Here is a 12562-nt window from a genome sequence, read left to right as displayed (position 1 = left end):
CCCAAGGCATTTTCTAAATTAAGTGTTTTTTAAAACAGTTCTTTTTGAAACGCTAAGTCATTTTCAACTATAAAGTGCTACTATTCAGGGGGAGCTTAGAATTATATAGAATATTTTTCCATTTTTTCTCTCTGTACTTATTCTTTTTTATTTATGTCAAAGGAGGAAAGAAGAGTCAAAGTTAAAGAAAATTCAAAGTTAAAGAAAATTAAGGATTAAGAATTTAAATATAAGGAGAAGCTTAAGCTTTACAATTTTTTTTTCATGCTCATGTTTAAATTTCTTATTTATTGTCATATTTTTTAACTTAACTTTGAACCGTGTTGCCATAATAAAAAAAGGGGAGATTGTTGGTGCATGAAGCATCCGACGATTGAACCTATGTTTTGATTATGTCAAAGGGTTCAAGTTAAGTTGTGTTGTTATCTAATGTGCTTGAATGGGTTTGCAAGAAAGTCCTAACTGCGGTTAGGCAGATGGAAAATCCTAAGGGGCAGCAACCTTAGGTCCTAGGGGGTGGTAACCCTAGGTGGTGGAAAACCCTAAGGGGCGGTAACCTTAGGTCCTAGGGTGTGGTTGTTGGTTGGTCCTAGAAAGATCGTACCGGTTCCACTGTACAAAAATTTTGTACAAGTGTCGAACCTTTTCTAAACAACCTATTGTGTTCTTTAGAAGTTAAATTAGGAATCGCAAACGAAACTTAACATTATTAATTCCAAATTTAACTTATCTGTTCTTAATGGTTTAGATTTGGATCGCAAGCGGAACTTAACACTATTGATCCAAATCAACCTATGTTATAAATTCAATTAAATATTAATTTTTAAAATTGACTTCCAGGACTGCATGGCGAGACACATGGCCTTCTTGGATATGGGAGCATCCACCACCGCCTAGACAAAACCTTTTAAGGAAAGCTAATATTTAATTTCCTTATATAACTCTAGGTTTAACCAAAAGGAACAATCAAATCACAAATTCGAAAAATAAAAAACACAAACTCGAATAACAAATTCGAAAAACTAGAATCTAATACCTCTTGTGTTTGGAATTCTTATAAAGAAAAATAACTAGTATGATGCGGAAAATAATTACTAGTTATACCTTCTTTTGTATGCAACAACCTCTTGATCTTCTACCGTATTCCTCTTCTTATCCTTGACGTTGTGTGAGCAACGATCTATTGAGATGAGAACCACCAAAGCTCCTTCTTCTCCTTGCAAGATTCGGCCATCACAAGTACTCCAAGAATAGATGAGGTTCGGCCACCACCACTAAGCTCCAAGGGATGCTTCCTTTCTCTCCTTCTTCTCCAAGCTAGAATCCGGCCACTTTCAAGCTTCATGAGATTATAAGGTCTGACCAATGAAAAAGAAAGAAAAGGAAGAAGGAAAAACAATAGGGTCGGCCACCACCAAGGAGGAAAAGAGAGGAAGAAATAGAATAGAGTCGTTAACCATGAAGGCACCCCTACCCTCTCTTTTATAATCCTTGGTCTTGGCAAATAAGGAAATTTAAATAAAAACTTCCTTAATTCCTTTTGCCGTGAAAAGGAAAATTTAATTAATTAAAAATCAATTTCCTATTCTTAATTATAATGGTCGGCCACCTATAAGCTCTAAACAAGGAGAGTTTTAATTAACACAAGAATTAAAACTTCCAAATTTGTTTCTAAAAAATTATAAAAAATTTCTCCAATAATTTTCCCCTTCATGGTGGGTTGTTAAAGGAAATTTTATAAATTTAAATCTTTCTTTTAAACATGTGGATGATTTCCAAAAAGGAAAGTTTTATCTAAAATTAAAATCTCCTTTCAATCTACAAATAAGGAAAGATATCAAATCTTCTCTTAATCTTTTGTAGATACTTATAAAAGAAAATTTTTAATTTTAAAACGTCTTTTTAAATCATGAACATGGTTACAAAAAAGGAAAGTTTTATCAAAATTAAAATTTTCTTTCAATCTACAAATAAGGAAAGATTTTAAATCTTTTCTTAATCTTTTATAGACACTATAAAAGGAAAGATTTAAATTTTAAACTCTATTTTATAAAACCATGTTATCCACATAAGAAAAGATTTTAAATAAAATTCTTTTAATTTTATTAGGGTCGGCCACATCATGCTTGGGCTCCAAGCATTGGCCGACCCCTCCATCTTTGCTCAACCCTTTGCTTGGCCGGCCTAAGCTTGGTCTCCAAGCTTGCTTGGCCGGCCCCTTTGGGTTGAGTAAGGAGTGGGTATGCGGTGGGTATAAATCTCTATATACAAAAGGCTACGATATGGACCGAGAAGAGGAATTGGTTTTGGTCTCCCGATAAAATTAAGCTTCCCGTGTTCGCCCCGAACACACAACTTAACTTCATCAATAATAATTCATACCACTAAAGAATTATTATTGAACTACCGCATCAATCATAAATTACATTTTGGGCTCCTTCTTATTATGAGTGTGTTAGTCTCCCTGTGTTTAAGATGTCGAATGCCCACTAATTAAATGAGTTACCGACAACTCTCTTTAATTAATATCTTAGTCCAAGAGTAGTACCACTCAACCTTATCGTCATGTCGGACTAAGTCCACCTGCAGGGTTTAACATGACAATCTTTATGAGCTCCTCTTGGGGACATTATCAATCTAGATTACTAAGACACAGTTTCCTTCTATAATCAACAACACACACTATAAGTAATATCATTTTCCAACTTATCGGGTCTTTTGATTTATCAAGCTAAATCTCAGCCTTTGATAAGTTAAAGAAATAAATACTAAATATATGTGCTTGTTATTATATTAGGATTAAGTGCACATACTTCCATAATAACTAAGGACTTGTTCTTTTATTAAGTCAGTATAAAAAGAACTTCTCTTAAATGGTCTTGCTCAATATACTTAGAGTGTACTAGTGTAATTTATTAATCAAGATAAACTAATACCTAATTACACTACGACTATTCCAATGGTTTGTTCCTTTCCATCTTAGTCGTGTGCTACTGTTTATAATTTATAAAGGACCGATAACACGATATCCTGTGTATGACACCACACACCGAGTTATCTACAATATAAATTAATTGAACGACTACACTCAATATATATAAATGTAGATACTTAACCAATGTGATTCTTATTTCTAAATAAATGTTTATACAAAAGCTAGGCTTTTAGTATATACTCTAACAGTGGTAATCCTAGGTGAAGGAAAGTCCTGAGGGGTGGTAACCTTAGGTCCTAGGGGGTGGTAACCCTAGGTGGAGGAAATCCTAAGGGGGTAACCTTAGGTCCTAGGGGGAGGTAACCTTAGGTGGTGAAAAACCCTAGGGGGTGGTAACCTTAGGCGAAAAGTCCAGTCGGTCTGAAGGACCGAACTGACATTAGGTATGCTCTCATGAGTGGAGTAGGTGAGGACGCGTTCCCCGGAAGAGGGAACAGTAGGCGTCGGTTCGACCTAGGGTTTCCGGTCGAAAATCCGAAGTCAGAACCGGACAGTCCGTGACTGTCAAACTTTCTTATTATTATGATTATTGTATGTGCTAACTTTGTTTAGTAGGATATGTGGTTGGTTTGTGGACTAACATGTTTTGCAGGTACAAAGGAGCAAGATTAGCCTTGGATGAACAGTACCTGAGGCACCCTTATGGAGTTTGAGGCACCTTGGGTGCAAGGCAGAGGCAGCACTGGAAGCTACATGGAGGTGCCCTCATGGAGGCTTGAGGTGCCTCGGACGGTAGGCTAGAGGCACCATCATGGTGGCTTGAGGCACCTCGGACAACATTGGAGGCGCCTTCAAGGCTTATGGAGGCGCCTTCAAAAGGATCAGCGAGGACTTCTTCAGCGTTTATTCGTGCGGTTGACTCGGCTCGTTGGAGGCACCCTCAAGGGGCTTTGAGGAGCCTCCAACAGCCTTTATATGGGGCATTCGACTAGCAGCTCAGATCATCAATTCCAAAGTGATTCATCCTTCGTGTGCTGCTCAAGAAACGTCCCGGCTAAGCTACGACAAGTCCCCGATGACCCGGAACTTCGAAATTTCCATTTTGTTGTCGGTATAGCTTTTGTTGCACTTATTGTAATATTCAATTGTACTCTTTTGCGCTATATTAGTTGTTGCCCAAAATAAATGCTCAAGGAGGGTGAGCCTTGGAGTAGGAGTCGCCCAAAGCTCCGAACCAAGTAAATCTTGGTGTCTATGTGTCTTGTTTTTATTTCTTATTCCGCTGCTTTACTGAAACGCGTGAAAGCCACAAGCGCTATTCACCCTCCCCCTCCCCCCTCTAGCGCTTCTCGATCCAACACTATCAGTAGACTAAACTGGTATTTACAATTTCACAGGGGCCAACTTAGAAAAATCCCTAGAAGTTATATACAACCCAAATTTTTAATTAACCCAGTAAGAAAGAACCTATATTGGGTTCGAAAATCATATTTTGATTGAATTTCTTCTGAGCTTTCAGAGAGAAAAATTAAATGTCTAATTTTTTTTAAGAGACTTTGTCTAGAAAGTGGTTGTTGCTCCAATAACCAAGAAGGCCTAGTGCCTCGCCACAACCTTGACTAACTGTGATGATCTCACTTGGTTACCAGGATTCATAAACTCTAATACTTAAGCCTGGAGGTTTAGAGTTCGAATCCTGGGGGAGGCAAAAATCCACTGACCAGGGGTGGAAAGTCCTAGTGAGTAACGGCGCGGCCAAGGGTCGTCGGTTGACGACATTAGAGGTCGCCAAATGGGCCGACGACATAAGGGCCGACGGTCGACGACATGAGAGGTCGCCAAATGGGCCGCCAAATGGGCCAAGAGGGCTGGGTCGTTACAGTGTTACCATAGGTTCAACCGATGGTTCATTATTATGAGTAATTGGTTGCGGTTCTTAACCAGACATCTCTTCATCGTCTATTAGAGTCTCTGAAACTTCATCAAGTTCAACCATACTTCCACTTGTTTCCTATAAGAGAAATCCTTTCTCTAAGAACACAACATTCTTTGAAACAAATACTTTTTGTTCTAAGGGATTATAGAATTGGTAACCCTTTGTTTCTTTAGGATAACTAACAAATAGACACTAATCAGACTTAGCGTCTAGCTTGTCAGATACAACCTTCTTCACATAAGCAGGACAACCATATATCTTTAAGTGAGATAGATAAGGTTTCTTACTAGCCCATAGTTCAAATGGAATAATAGAGATTGCCTTAGTCAGGACTCTGTTTAGCAAGTAAACAACTGTCTTGAGTGCATAACCCCAAAAGGTTGTGCGAAGAATTGCGTGATTCACCATTGACCTAACCATGCCGAACAAGATTTGATTTCACCTTTCAGATACACCATTATGTTGTGGTATATAAGACGGAGTCCATTGACACAATATTCCATTGTTTCTTAGATAATCTTGAAACTCTTAGATTAAGTATTTACCACCTCGATCGAATTGAAGTATCTTAATACTTTACCAAGTGATTTCTCTACTTCATTTCTGAATTCTTTGAACTTTTCAAAGGCTTCAAATTTATGTTTCATAAGATACACATAACCAAATCGTGAGTGATCATCGATAAAGGTGATGAAGTAGCTATAACCTCCTAGTACATGAGTTGATATTGATCCACATACATCGGTATGTATGAGACCAAGTAACTCCTTAACTAGTTCACCCTTTCCAATAAAAGGTAACTTTGCCATTTTATCTTTTAAACATGAATCACATGTATCAAATGAATCTAATTCAAATGATTTCAAAATTGTATGTTTTTGCAATTCGAACATGCGTTTTTTGTTTATATGACCAAGGCGACAATGTCATGAGTAGGAGGTTAGTTGTTCATCAAAGTTATATAACAACAGTTGTTATTAAAGGTCAAATGGAAACCCTTTCTATTTAAATAAAAATAGAAGCAATGTTATTTATTAATGCGGGAACGAAATAATAATTATCCAGTTCTAAGACAAGTCCACTAGAAAGCTTCAACAAATATGCTCTAATGGTGACAACTGCAACCTTTACTCCATTGCTAACTCGCAGATTTGTTTCTCCCTTGACGAGTCTTCTACTATTCCGTAGTCCTTGTATGACATTACATATATGTAAGCCACACTCGGTATCCAATATCCAAGTGTCAGAGAAAATAGTATGACAATTAATAACGAAAATACTTGAAGTAGATGGGGCATCAGATGTCTTCTTCTTCTTCACAGACTCAAAATAAATCTTTCAGTTTCTTTGCCAGTGTCTCATCTTGCCACAATAATGGTATGACCTTTTGTTGTTGGTTTTACCGTCTTAACCTTTTTCTTCTTCCCAGTGCCCTGATGCTTTAGTTTCCTCTTAGAACTTTTTTTCGAGAAGTTTACTAAGATCAATGTTTTTATTCTTTCTTCACATAAGGTTCCACATCTTTGAGCATGTTGATCAATTGTGGAATTATAGATTCAATGCGGTTTATTTGGTATTTCATTACAAACTGTGAATAATTGCTCGGTAAACTGTGCAGAATTAAGTCAATATTTAATTCATGATCCAATGTAAATCCAAGTGATTTCAAATGCTTAATGTAGTCATTCATCTTCAGCACAAATTGTGCCGTAGATGAACTCTCCTGCATGTTTGAGCAAAAGAGTAGATTGGTGATCTCGAACCGTTCAGATCTAGCTTGCTCATCAAATAGCTCACGCAGATGAAAAATAATTGTATAAGTTGTTAGAATGTATACTAAAAGGCTAGCTTTTTGTATAAACATTTATTTTGAAATAAGAATCACATTGGTCAAATATCTGCATTTAGTTAAATACACGTGTCCATTTAATTTATATTGTAGATAATATGGTGTGTGGTGTCACACAGAAGATCATATTATTAGTTCCTTACAAATTATAAATAGAAACTCACAACCAAGATGTATTGAGACAAACCATTAGAATGATTGTAGTATAATTTGGTACTAATTTATCTTGACTATAAAATTACACTAGCACACTATGTGTGTATAGAGCAGGACCATTTGAGGTTGTTCCTTTTATACTGACTGCATAAAAGAACAGAACCTCTGTTGATCCTGTCCGAACCAGAAGTCAACAGACGCTGGGCACGTGACGCTCCAAGGCTCGCTGATGTAGGTCTCCAACTAGTGTCGAGATGCTCCGGCTATCCTGCACAGAAGTCGAGCCGGGAAGGGGATTCCCAGCGACGACCCTCCGACGCTCAAGTCAGGTAAATCACGATGAACAAGGTGGCTCCAGAAGTCTCAGAGTACATACCAGCATCCCCTGTCGATGAAACCTGAGGTTCTTTATATAGAGCTGTGAAAGGTTTGGGCACGCGTACCAAGGTGCATAAGTGTCCCCTGTCCTATCCTAGGTATGCGGCTGTCAGAAAGCTTACCTGTCCTTTCCTAGGTACGCGGCTGTCAGAAAGTTTACCTGACCCATATCGCTACAGTCAAAGCATGCCCTCGATGGGACAGCAGAATCCCCTGTCACAAGATTTGGAGCATGACACACACGTGAAACCTACAGGTTGTCAGAGAAAGAAATCCTCTGGCCCTTTCCTTTGCTCCAAACTTGTAGTCCGAGCGGAAAGATACCTAAACATCCGACCGGACATCCGCCGTGGTTTACTTGTGCTTTGTGGAGACTAACAAACAGGGGTGCTTTATGACTGTGATCGGTCAAAAGGTCAGCTCGGTCCATGACCTTTTTAACTGAGCGTCGGAACCCCGATTTGACAGGGTGCCTACCAACTATAAGTGCAAACCGGCCGGACCCTTCCGGGTACTCGATTCCATCGGTCGGCCGGCAGTCCAGTCGGACCGGCCATCTATGGCCGTCCGTCCGGTCGGACCACACTCTCCTCTGGGTGGGCGGCTGTTCCGGTGACTTCCACTTGGCGTTGACTTTGCAAGAAGGGGGGGCCCGCTCTTACTCACTTGCCTTCCCTTGAGTCTAGTCGAAGGAGGCGCATAGTCCGACTGTGAGTCTAGCCGAACGGCTCTTCCATGCTAATCTTCTCCGCTCGGCCAGCGGCAGAGGTATCCTCGAATGAATCAATGATGGCTTTCGCCGGATCTCCTTGCGTTCTGCGCCAATCTTCGACATCAATGTCGATCATACCTTCATTAAATGCTCCGAATGATTGACCGCCACGTGGAGCAATGCCATCGGAGTACGGAGGCGGTTGCATGATATTTTGATGTGACCGAAGCAATCGAAATAAACGGCTAGATGTATGCATTGATTCCCGTGACTGGATCCGACGGTGGAGGCCGACCGGCCCTCACCCTATAAATTCTTCGTTTCCTTCTCGCCTTCACATGCCTCCGTTACCTCTACTGTTGCTCTCTGCGCTGTGGAGCTCCGGCGATCTTGTTGCTGCCTTCTGACGCTCTCCGGCGCCTTTCCTCGATTCATCTCCCCTCAGTAAGGTTTTAGATCTCTCCTCCTTCCTTTCCGGTATCTAATCCGTATTTCTTCCCCTAGCTCGAGTCTTTGAAATTCCATTCCTTCGTCTTTGGAACTTCCTTTTTGATTTCTTCTGCCCCGATCATGGCCAGTTCTTCTCATCCCGAAGAACAATCCTTAGGCCCATGGTATACTACCATGCGATCTCGTTTCGAACAACGGGATTTTGATATTTTGGCTGACAATTTCGAAATCCCCGAGGATATCGAAGTTCGCCTAGCTGGTCCTGCCGCTCGGCCACACAGACCGCCGCGCGGTGGTTTCTGTGTCTTTCGCGACCAATTTACCGCCGGTCTGCGGTTCCCCGTCCATCCTTTTATAGCAGACGTCTGCAATTATTTTGGCGTGCCGCTCGGAAGTTTAGTACCAAACACCTTCCGTCTCCTCTGCGGCGTTGTCGTTTTGTTCAAGATTCACAACATTCCCCTCCGACCGGAGGTCTTCTTTTATTTCTATTATCCTAAGCAAGCCGAGCCGGGCACCTTTATGTTCCAAGCTCGGCCCGGTTTGGTCTTCTTCAATAAACTACCCACTTCCAATAAACATTGGAAGGACTATTATTTCTACCTCCGCATGCCCAGTCAGCCAAACTTTCCGACCCAGTGGCAAGTCAGTCTACCTCCCTCCCGAATGAAGAAATTCAAGACCCGACCGGACTATCTTCACGCCGCAAATGTACTAGCCGGTCTACGACTTGACATCAACAAGCTTCTTCACGAGGGAGTGATGTACATTTGGCTGAGTCCTATATGGACCCCACTTCCGACCGGCTTGGTAAGAACTTTGCTTTGGCACTTGCTTTAATTGCTAACCGATTTCTTTTCTTTATGCACCTGACATCGTCATGGACTCGGTGATGGCCGGCTTCTAAAGAGCGGCGGCGCAGGAAATGGAAGCGCTGGGTATTCAGCTGGTCGGTTCTCACGAAGGAGAAAGCGGCACCAGTGAATCGGCTCGAGCCTCTCAACAGATGTGGACGGCTACCCCTCCGGGAACCAACGGCCCCAGGAAGGGTCCGCTCGGAGGAGGATCGCAAAGAGACGCCGAGTGGAGACCCGCTACGCTCGGCTACCTCCATGGTCCAACCCTCGGCCGGGCCGCCTCATTGCGAAAGGGAAGGCAGGTGCGAGACCATTTCATCGGGGCCCGGGACGGTGGGCTCGGTCGAGGCCACTCCGTCGACACTCTCCCCCCCGCTCAGTCCAACGTTCGACCATCCATTCGCGGTCTTGCTGACTTCGATCCGGTCGGGCGATCCACAGGCACGGCCGCTGTCTGGGAAGAGTTGCTTCCAGAAGCTGACCGGACGACCGTGCCCGAGCACACTGTTACTTTGAAAGGGCCCCTCGCCGAGATGTGGGCGCGCGTAGAAATGATCCCCCTCTGGAACTTAGCCAATGACCACATGCAAGCGGCTACGGGTAAGTTCGTTGTTTTTGTTTTTGTTTTACCTAAAATATTTCCGCTCGGCTTCTAACAACTGCGCCTTCTCGTTTCAGAGGTGGGTGGAAGAGATAGCAGTTTCAAGCCGTCTGGCTATGGCGGACGAGGAGATAAGGCAACTGCGGGCGGCAGGTGGTCCGAGCGGCTCCCAAGGACCTTCCTACTCCGAGCTGCAAAAAGAGCTGAAGAAAGCTCAAACTCTGCTGGCTGCTGAGTAGAAAAACAATGATCGGGCCCACGCCCTAGCCGAGTCCGAGCGACAGGTCAAGTCGCTTGACACAAAGATAACTCGGCCACCACTCGGAAGAACACAGCCATCTCCGATCCGGAGAAGAAAACGTGGAGGCCCGGGGCCTGGAGTTGAAGATAAAGGAGCCGACGGAGCAGCTCGATCGGGAGAAGGCTCGGCCGACACGGAGAAGATTGAGCATCTGAATGAGGCCCTCACAAGCTCCCAGGCGGCCTTCAAAGAATATCAGGATGCCGAGTCGAGCCGAGTGGCCGCTCTTCGACAAAACCACATCCGATCGCCTGAATTCTCGGAGAAAATTTACGAGCGGATGTACTCAGCTTTCGACTTGGCCATTACGACCACCATGACCTATCTGAAGTCGAAGGGCCATCTTCCGGAGTCCACCAATATTCCAGCCGGCGATCAGGTGGAGCTCCTGAGCAATATTTCGAGGGACCTCTACGACTATATTGAGTAATTCTGGTAATTTGGCCGCTCGGCTGAATGTGAACCTTTTTGTACTTAGGCCACTCGGCCCAATTTTTTAATTTCAATGAAATGCTATCCTTTCGTGCACTCTATCTTCTTGCACTGTTCCCTGGCTAACACTTGTACGGTCCGCTCGTCTTCTATCACATCATACCTTGGGCATTCGAGGTGCATTCTTCCAGAATGAAGTGTTTTCCCCAGCTCTTCCGTCCGGCCGAATATCAATCTGGGCTGCTAGCCAGAATCGCTCGCTATAAGCCGATCCGAACCTTTTATACCTCGAGTCCGATCGGAAAATAGCTTCGGTCTGACAATCGGCGGGGAATACGAATAATCGCAGTGTCGACGATATTCCGCTCGGATTATTTATAGACGCCGGCTCGTCTCTTGATTTTTAACGACGGAGCTCGTCGGCGCGGATATTTATAGCCGGTCGGCGCGGCTCTCGATCTTTAACGACGGAGCTCGTCGGTGTTCCGCTCGGAGGGTTTATAGACGCCGGCTCGTCTCTTGATTTTTAACGACGGTGCTCGTCGGTCTTCCGCTCGGAGGGTTTATAGACGCCGGCTCGTCTCTTGATTTTTAACGACGGTGCTCGTCGGTCTTCCGCTCGGAGGGTTTGTAGACGGCGGCTAGTCTCTTGATTTTTAACGCCGGTGCTCGCCGGTGGAGGGTTTATAGACGCCGGCTCGTCTCTTGATTTTTAACGACGGTGCTCGTCGGTCTTCCTTCGGAGGGTTTATAGACGCCGCTCGTCTCTTGATTTTAACGACGGTGCTCGTCGGTCTTCCGCTTGGAGGGTTTATAGACGCCGGCTCGTCTCTTGATTTTTAACGACGGTGCTCGTCGGTCTTCCGCTCGGAGGGTTTATAGACGCCGGCTCGTCTCTTGATTTTTAACGACGGTGCTCGTCGGTCTTCCGCTCGGAGGGTTTATAGACGCCGGCTCGTCTCTTGATTTTTAACGACGGTGCTCGTCGGTCTTCCGCTCGGAGGGTTTATAGACGCCGGCTCGTCTCTTGATCTTTAACGACGGTGCTCGTCGGTGTTCCGCTCGGAGGGTTTATAGGCCGGCTCGTCTCTTGATTTTTAACGACGGTGCTCATCGGTCTTCCGCTCGGAGGGTTTATAGACGCCGGCTCGTCTCTTGATTTTTAACGACGGTGCTCGTCGGTCTTCCGCTCGGAGGGTTTATAGACGCCGGCTCGTCTCTTGATTTTTAACGATGCTCATCGGTCTTCCGCTCGGAGGGTTTATAGGCGCCGGCTCGTCTCTTGATTTTTGTCGGTCTTCCTTCGGAGGGTTTATAGACGCCGTCTCTTGATCTTTAACGACGGTGCTCGTCGGCGCGGATATTTATAGCCGGTCGGCGCGGCTCTGCGGTTTAACGTCTGGGCTAGACGGCCGTCAAGGCTAATTTTGACACTTCCGTTCGGCGTTGCTCTTCGCCTTTCCCCCAGCTTGGATAATGCCCTCCTGGCCGCATGGCTCAGGATCTACTTCATCGAGTATTTTGGCTCGGATAATATACCTCCGTTCGAAGGGTACGGGGCCTTCGATCTAGCGTTTGGCATGACCAATTTAATTCCGGCCGAACGGTACGGGTTATTTGCTTACAAGTCTAACCACATAAACCTCCCGGCCGATCGGCCTGGGGGCCTTCGCGCTACGATGATAATGCCTTATATTCGCTCCTTTGACTTTTCATCTCTGCATTTCAAGTATTTAGTCGAAAAATGAAATACACAGGGTGATTTGATGATACACCTTTCACCCCGGAAAGTGGAGGTGGTTCGCTCACGGTCTATCTAGCCGTCCGTCTTCATCCTCCGGATAATACGGCGCCGAGCGGAGCTTCTCGATGATTTTGAAAGGGCTTGCCCATGGCTCAAGCTTGCCGACGTCGCCGACCGGCTTGACTTTCTTCCGGACAAGATCGCCGACTTG

The sequence above is a fragment of the Zingiber officinale genome, chromosome 4A (assembly GCF_018446385.1).
Source record: "Zingiber officinale cultivar Zhangliang chromosome 4A, Zo_v1.1, whole genome shotgun sequence".
In the NCBI taxonomy this organism is placed as follows: Eukaryota; Viridiplantae; Streptophyta; class Magnoliopsida; order Zingiberales; family Zingiberaceae; genus Zingiber; species Zingiber officinale.
The sequence above is the reverse complement of the archived record's forward strand: the minus strand, read 5'-3'. Positions refer to the sequence as shown.